The sequence below is a fragment of the Microcaecilia unicolor genome, chromosome 2 (assembly GCF_901765095.1).
Source record: "Microcaecilia unicolor chromosome 2, aMicUni1.1, whole genome shotgun sequence".
NCBI lineage: Eukaryota > Metazoa > Chordata > Amphibia > Gymnophiona > Siphonopidae > Microcaecilia > Microcaecilia unicolor.
The window spans coordinates 398944693-398953125 of NC_044032.1; positions in this window are offsets into that span (position 1 = coordinate 398944693).

The window sequence follows — 8433 nt, forward strand, 5'->3', positions numbered from 1 at the left end:
ATTCTGTTTACTATTTAGATAATCTGGTAACTTTACAGAGACAAGGATTTCCTATGGTTTGAACAGCCCTCTGAGGAAGAAAGATTCATTAGGGTCCAGAGGAAGTCACATTTCCCCAAATTTTTGCTTAATGATCTTAAAGAACTATGGGGTCAATATTCAGCTATCGATGGTAAGCAATTTGCTCATCGCCAATGGGGTTATTCTTGGATATTCAAAGCCGGGACCTGGTCAGGCTTCCGCTTTGAATATCTGGTTATTTTTAAGCCAGCTAACACATAGCTGCTTAAATCGATATTTATCACTTAAGCGGTCATGGGTTACCGCATAAAGATAGGACAGACATTTGTACGGTCCCATTTTTGCACCAACCCTGACTACCTAAGTGCTGAATATCAGCATGTAAGCAAACAAGTGCTGACTCCGTCCCTGGAAGGTCCCCCAAGGTAGTCGACTTTGTGTCCGGCGCTAATCGCAATATTAAGTAGCACTTCACCAGTTAAGTGCCACTGAATATTAGTAGCTAGCCCCGACCAAGCGATTTAACCAGTCAGCAGCCGGAAAAATCATTTTGAACATCGAGCAGTATATCTTTGTCTTGTAGGACTATGAGCTTGATCATTTTGGGCCTATGGATATTTTGATACCATCCCTGCCCATTGACAAATCCTTATTACAGGCTTGCAGGAAATATTTTTCCTATTCTGCAGCTTCTGAAGGTGACTATGACAGGGAGGACCCTGTAAAGGGGTCATATATACAAATCCATTTATCATTCAGTACATGTTGGATATGTGGAAACTCCAGACATGCTGTAGCTTCTGGAGGAAACCATTTGCCTCAGGCTAATCATTAACTCCTATTGCCTCAGGCACTCACATGTCAGCTGTGCAGGGTGGGGATTTGTTGTACCTGTATATAATTTATGTGAGATCATATTCAGTATACCAAAATAAACATTAATTTATTGAAATGAACAGACAAGGGAGAGTCTTTTTAACTGTGACATCCTTTGCTTCTTGCGATCTTAAAATGGCATTTCAATGACTTCTCTAATGAGTTGTTTCAGTACTCCTCCTAAGATAACCTGAGGATAGGTATCTTCCAAGAGCTGAGTGAAACTGAACAAACTGGACAAAGGAAACATAATGGTTAAAGACAGACAGTGCTCCATAAATAAACGTCTTTTCCATTAACGGATGCTTCTGCATGCCGTGGTTTTTTATTTACAACTTCCTTGTACGATAGGTTGTGAGGCCTTCTTCTTGAAAGTGGCAATTTAATTTGGCATGATATCACATTTGGCCATAATTAACTGCTGTGTTGTGTATAAACAAGTTAATATACATTACATTCCTTAGTGAAAACATATAGTTTCTACTTTAAAAAGGTCTTGTGCTCAGTGTCACTGCTGTGAGCTGTTACGCAAGATGCCATTGCATAGATTTGATTGCTGAGCTCTGCTGGGAGAGGGGGAAAAGGGGTTAAAGAGGCAGCACTCACAGCCCCCAAGGGGAGGAAGGCACGGTCACCATGCTACAGTTACATCCATTGGCCATTCTTGAGGTATGAGCCTAGCAGGGCCAACTTGGGGGGGGGGGGGCAAACAGGGCAGCTGCCCTGGGCCCACAGCTCCAGGGAGCCCAGGCATCTCTTTCCCTTCTCCCCACCACAGTCCGTCTCCTCCTCCCTTCCCGATTTTTTAAAAAAAATTTATTTTCCTTCTCAGTGGAGCCCTGGCATGGCAGCTATTCTCATAAGCTGGCTGTGGCTGCCCCAAAGCTTTCCCTCTCTACCACGATCCACCCCTTCTGATGCAATTTCCTGTTTCTACCTGGGCCCCACCATGTCTAAAACCGGCCCTGGAGCCTAGAGGACTTCCAGTGGACCTTTGTATTAAGTGGCTAAAGTTGAAATGTATTTGGTTTGTGTCTTATGATGGCCCCATGTAGAGACAATTTCACAGCTACAGAGTCTTCTAGTCCTATGCCCAGTCATTCAATTTGAAAAGGCACCAATCATACCAATGACACAGATTACCCAGATACATGCCATTCACCAGGGCCAAACCCAGATTTTCAATGGTATTATCCAGATAATGCCACTGAAAATCTTCACTGACCACTCTAACGCTATCTGCTGATATTTGGCAAAATAACTTGTTTTAACTTGCTGAATATCACTGGTTCCTGAATACCTGGATATACATTGCTGGTACCAGGGTACCACCTAGAACTGACTATCCAGTTATAACTTTAAATGCAGCAGTCAGTGTTTTAAAGCAATGTCAATAGCAAAGTTTAAGTATCAGGGGTAATTTACTGAACGAATCAAGGTAAAACACTTTGGGGCCCTTTTACTAAGCCATGTAGGCGCCTACGCGTGCCCAACGTGCACCAATTCACATGGCCCATACGGTAATTGCATTTTTTATGCGCGGCTGATATGCGCACCAGAAAATATATTTTATTTTCTGGCGCGCGGTGAAAATCTGGCAGTAGCTCCGACTTGACACGCATAGACGATTACTGCATGGTTAATGTGAAAGACGTTACTGCTAATTCAATGGCTAGTGGTAAAGTCGTAGACCAAAAATGGACGCGCGTCAATTTTTATTTTGCCGCACGTCCATTTTCAGCAAAAATTTTAAAAAGGCATTTTTTGCAGGCGTGCTGAAAAATGGATCTGCGTGGGTCCAACTCCCATGCCTACACTACCGCAGGCATTTATCAGCGTACCTTAATAAAAGGACCCCTTTATCTGTTAACTCACATTCCAACAATGGAGGGAAAAAAATCAAAACTATGAAAATACAAAAATGAACACTGGGTGCTTGACTCCCAAAGCCGCCTTCTCTATTCTCCTCTCTTGGGTCCCCAAGGGTAGCCTAGTGGTTAGCGTGGAGGGGCATAATCGAACGGAAACGCCTATCTCCATGGGCGTTTATCTCCGAGAACGGGTCCGTGAAGGGGCAGGGCAAACCGTATTTTCGAAAAAATGGACGTTTTAGAGCTGGGCGTTTGGTTTTTTTAGCGATAATGGAAACTAAAAACATCCAGCTCAAAAACGTCCTAATCCGAGCCATTTGATTGTGGGAGGGGCCAGGATTGGTAGTACACTGGGCCCTCTGATATGCCAGGACACCAACTGGGCACCCTAGGTCAGTGCGGTGGACTTCAGAAAAAGCTCCCACATGTATAGCTCCCTTACCACGGGTGCTGAGCTCCCAACCCCCTCCCCCAAAACCCACTACCCACAAATGTACAACACTACCATAGCTCTTAGGGGTGAAGGGAGCACCTACATGTGGGTACAGTGGGTTTTGGAGGCCTCCCATTTACCAGCACAAGTGTTACAGGTGGGGGGGGGGGGATGGGCCTAGGGCCACCTGGCTGAAGTGCACTGCGGTACCCACTAAAAGTGCTCCAGGGACCTGCATACACGCAGGCCTCTAGGACTGGTTGCTGCTGTATAACATTGGCACACCAGTTGACACCTGAAGACTAATCTCTCCGAAACGTCCTTTATTGGAATAACCGCATTTACTCACAGTTAACTGCAGATCAGAGGTTGTGCCCCACTGGCAACGAGTCTCCCTGGTACTGAGATGAGCAGTAGGTCAGAGCTGGCAGGATGCTGTACATTGCCCTCTTTCAGCCACATTCAAGGTAAGAACTAAGTTCTGTAATGTGGCTAACACAGGAAAGGGAACTAAAACTGGCTTACAAAATGGCCACTACCACATGGACTACAACAGGGCACACTCTGACCCAGTAGGCAGGAGGAAAGCGCCATGGGAGAAGAGCCTACCAACTACCAACATCGTGAGACTGTAACACAAGCTAATGAAATCACGGAGCCCAATACCCTACACCCACCACAATGCATTGCTGATGTGACCCTGTAGTGCACCCGAGAGGCACATCTGACCCAGGGAAAGGCTGTGAGAGGATCGAACACATTCTGCTGTCATGGAGGTGGGTACGGCATTTGAGGCTGGCATACAGGCTGGGAAAAAAGTTTTTAAAGTGTTTTTTTTTTTGGTGGGAGGGGGTTAGTGACCACTAGGGGAGTCTGGGGAGGTCATCCCCGATTCCCTCCAGTGGTCATCTGGGCAGTTGGGGCACTTTTTTGGGACTTGTTTGTGAAAAAAAAGGGTCTAAAAAAAGTGACCCAAAATCGCAGTAAAAATGCCTTTTTTTTCGATTATCAGCTAAAGACGCCCATTTCTCGGCTGATAACCATGCTCCAGTTCTGCCTCCAACACGCCCCCGTCAGCTTTATTCGTTTCCGCGACGGAGTGCAGTTGGAAACGCCCAAAATCAGCTTTCGATTATACCGATTTGGGCGCCTTTGCGAGATAAACGTCTATCTCCCGATTTAGGTTGCACTATAGGCGTTTTTCTCTTTCGAAAATAAGCAGGATAGTGGACTTTGATCCTGGGGAACTGGGTTCAATTCCCACTGTAGCTCCTTGTGAATCTGGGCAAGTCACAACCTTCCATTGCCCCAGGTACCAATAAGTACCTGTATATACCATGTAAACCACTTTGACTGTAGTTGCAAAAACCACAGAAAGGTAGTATATCAAGTCCCATTCCCTCTTTACTTTGTCAGTACTCAATACTCCCTGATGTTGGAACAAAAGAAAAAGACAATCAGATTTCCCTTCATAACACTTTCCTATGTGCTATATACTCTCTGGACCCCCCCTAGCTCCTCCCCCTGATCTTACAGGGAACTGAGCTAGAAAGTTCCAAGGCACTTCTAAGTTATACCAATGCTAGTGTCTAGTACTCTAAATTCTACTGACTGGTAGGGCACTTAGGATTATCCTACTTAAAACGTGATTCTATAAAGGGTGTGCACCCTTTATAGAATCGTGCCTAGTGTGGACTCCCACAACATAGCTTTGGGCACCAGACTTACACCTGCTAAAACCTGCTGTAAATGCTGGTGGCCAAGTTGGGCATGCTGACCCATTATTCAGTAACAACATATGCAACTTTTCTGAACATCCTTGACACGCCTATGCTCATCCCATTGCCTTAACCTCCTTTTGAGTTGTATACTATGGGATTTGGGCACCAAGCACTATAGAATAGCATGCCAGATCCATGTAGAAATCCCAATTGGTGCCAATTAACATCAATTGTTAACATCAAATTGTTGCTCATTGGTGGCTGATTAGCCAATTAATTTGCATGTACTTCTTGGGATTGTGTCCAAATTTAGGTGCCCAAATCTAGGAGCCATATATAGAATCTTGGGGATGGTGCTAGGTGTACATGTTTTGTTTTTTATTTGGAGTGGAGTTATTTCAATACAGATGTACTTATTGCCCCAAATGAGGATTTTATGACCCAACATGACTGCAACCTACAGCTTGAAAACAGCTGCTAAAGGAAGTTATGCTTTGCAAACGTGCTTGAACACCCACATGGACAATGTAACCACAAGCCTGCAAAGATTTCAAAATTTCCCCTACAGTCTTTATGCAAATAATTTAAACTTCCTAAAGACACAATGAATTAAGCTAAAGTGTCAAACATTGAACAATGGAACATGATTACAAGTTGTCACGTTGCAGTCTGTATTCAGATCATGTGGAATTATGCTTTTCCTGTTGAGGTTTGCATTATGAAATATTTGGGTTTGAAATACTAGATGGTTAGGATGACTGAGTCCAAACAATAGTCTTTAAATACTTTTGACTGTTCACAGTGATCTCTGATACCAGGTGGAATGTTAACAAATAAATCAATTGTTTAATAAGACAAGAGTCTTTCTTCTGTGTGAGAAACATGTATTCGTGATCAGAGGCCGAGAATGAGTGAGAACCTACTGCAAGAGCAATACTGGGCAACTCAGCTGCTTCTGAGTTTAGTTAAAAGTTGTTCTGCAATCACAATGGTTATATATTCTCCCCCATGTTGTATGTACTATGAGGTTAATGTCATTGTTGCTAACTTACCCATTTACAGTGAGGACAGTTTAAGTCAGTTCTGGACTTTTGGCAATCCTATCCTGATGCATTATGGGACTAGCAGCACTGATTTATGGGTGATTCTAGCTTGTTTTGCATTAAAAAAAAAAACAGCCACACGAGATGCATTATTTGTAGCGATGTTTGAATAGTCAATATTAGAAAGTTGCTTGTGTCTGTGTATAATCTGTGTACTGTACATAATTTGTGTAATATGATTTTTTAATGCATGTAAAACTGTAATCCACCTAGAACAGTGGATAGTGTGGAATATATATATATATTTTTTAAAAAATAAATACATAATAAAAATTAAAAATTTAATGGATTTCAATGGGTAGAATCAGGGACTACAGATATCACCCTGCATTGGGGATGTAGATTAATACCTGGACTGGCCTAAACTGCCCCTACAGACAGAACACAATTTACAAAAGCAGCTCAATGATTCTTTTAGGTGTCCAGGACTAATTTAAGGCCAACTATTCTTCAGATTAGTTAACCATTTATGAATTAATTGTAAAAAATCCAAAACCAAAAACTTATTATTTACCAAATTCATAAATGTCCTAGGCGAGGCACAACATAAAGTAGCTTCAAATGTATAAATCTTCAAATCACAACTGTTCTGCCCCCATTTACATGGAGGCAGATTGCCTGTTGTTTATATTTATATGTTTAAGGTGTTGATCTTGATATTTAAGGCCTTGAGCAATGAGGCACCCCTGGCATTAGCTTCATCTCTAAGAATGTATCAGCCGTCTCGTAGTTTATGTTCTGCAGATAAACTTTTATTGGATATTACCTCTGTTAAGTGTGTTAGACTTGAAGCTAACCATTCAGCAATGCTTCAGATTATGGGCGTGTCTCTTTGGAATTGTTTGTGAATTTACGGATTATAACTTCGATTCTTCAGTTTAGGAAACAGTTAAAATCATGGTGAGGGGAGTTCATTTGGTGATTCTTTGCTGTAGGTTTTGTGTATTCTGCTATGCTTTTTGTGTATTTTGTTGTGTATGTTCCTGATGTACACTGCCCAGGACTAATGGATAGTGCGGTTTAGAAATGTTTCAAATAAATAAATAAATACATAAATAATCCATATACAGTGGTGGAAATAAGTATTTGATCCCTTGCTGATTTTGTAAGTTTGCCCACTGACAAAGACATGAGCAGCCCATAATTGAAGGGTAGGTTATTGGTAACAGTGAGAGATAGCACATCACAAATTAAATCCGGAAAATCACATTGTGGAAAGTATATGAATTTATTTGCATTCTGCAGAGGGAAATAAGTATTTAATCCCTCTGGCAAACAAGACCTAATACTTGGTGGCAAAACCCTTGTTGGCAAGCACAGCGGTCAGACGTCTTCTGTAGTTGATGATGAGGTTTGCACACATGTCAGGAGGAATTTTGGTCCACTCCTCTTTGCAGATCATCTCTAAATCATTAAGAGTTCTGGGCTGTCGCTTGGCAACTCGCAGCTTCAGCTCCCTCCATAAGTTTTCAATGGGATTAAGGTCTGGTGACTGGCTAGGCCACTCCATGACCCTAATGTGCTTCTTCCTGAGCCACTCCTTTGTTGCCTTGGCTGTATGTTTTGGGTCATTGTCGTGCTGGAAGACCCAGCCACGACCCATTTTTAAGGCCCTGGCGGAGGGAAGGAGGTTGTCACTCAGAATTGTACGGTACATGGCCCCAACCATTCTCCCATTGATGCGGTGAAGTAGTCCTGTGCCCTTAGCAGAGAAACACCCCCAAAACATAACATTTCCACCTCCATGCTTGACAGTGGGGACGGTGTTCTTTGGGTCATAGGCAGCATTTCTCTTCCTCCAAACACGGCGAGTTGAGTTCATGCCAAAGAGCTCAATTTTTGTCTCATCTGACCACAGCACCTTCTCCCAATCACTCTCGGCATCATCCAGGTGTTCACTGGCAAACTTCAGACGGGCCGTCACATGTGCCTTCCGGAGCAGGGGACCTTGCGGGCACTGCAGGATTGCAATCCGTTATGTTGTAATGTGTTACCAATGGTTTTCGTGGTGACAGTGGTCCCAGCTGCCTTGAGATCATTGACAAGTTCCCCCCTTGTAGTTGTAGGCTGATTTCTAACCTTCCTCATGATCAAGGATACCCCACGAGGTGAGATTTTGCGTGGAGCCCCAGATCTTTGTCGATTGACAGTCATTTTGTACTTCTTCCATTTTCTTACTATGGCACCAACAGTTGTCTCCTTCTCGCCCAGCATCTTACTGATGGTTTTGTAGCCCATTCCAGCCTTGTGCAGGTGTATGATCTTGTCCCTGACATCCTTAGACAGCTCCTTGCTCTTGGCCATTTTGTAGAGGTTAGAGTCTGACTGATTCACTGAGTCTGTGGACAGGTGTCTTTCATGCAGGTGACCATTGCCGACAGCTGTCTGTCATGCAGGTAACGAGTTGA